Source organism: Macadamia integrifolia, chromosome 7 (assembly GCF_013358625.1).
Source record: "Macadamia integrifolia cultivar HAES 741 chromosome 7, SCU_Mint_v3, whole genome shotgun sequence".
NCBI classification, from domain to species: Eukaryota; Viridiplantae; Streptophyta; class Magnoliopsida; order Proteales; family Proteaceae; genus Macadamia; species Macadamia integrifolia.
The window spans coordinates 1,876,308-1,876,705 of NC_056563.1; the positions used below are offsets into that span (position 1 = coordinate 1,876,308).

Here is a 398-nt window from a genome sequence, read left to right on the forward strand (position 1 = left end):
GGGGGGGGGGAGGTGCAGATTTCATGGGTCCTTGGATACTGAACCAGAATAGAACCTTCAGAAGATCATTGTAACCATCACAGCTTTTGATGTGGATAACCCATAAACCCATGTTTTTCTGATAGTTACGCCATGTGCTTTGCAGAATTTTGAGTTCTTGCCCCCCCCTCCCTCCTCACCCCACCCCCACCCCCACCCCCACCCCCACCCAAAAAACTCATTTTGTTGGGTATCTTACTAGTGCTCAAGGTGAACCTTTAAGGGCAGGGAGTGATTGTGGGTTAGGCAGGGCTTGAGCCAACATGATACCGAAGGTGCTGTACTAGATTTGACTGTATAATTCAGTATACTTAGTAGTTTATCTGCACTGGGTGTCATGATGCATTTGGGCTCACTGG

The 398-nt window shown here is 48.2% G+C and overlaps 1 protein-coding gene across 2 annotated transcripts in view; it reads left to right on the forward strand.

The window, feature by feature from the left end:
- The window catches only part of LOC122083789 (phosphoinositide phosphatase SAC2-like), a 39,935-nt gene that overhangs the window by 38,001 nt on the left and 1,536 nt on the right, over nt 1–398 (forward strand). The gene's annotated exons all lie outside the window — the stretch shown is intronic.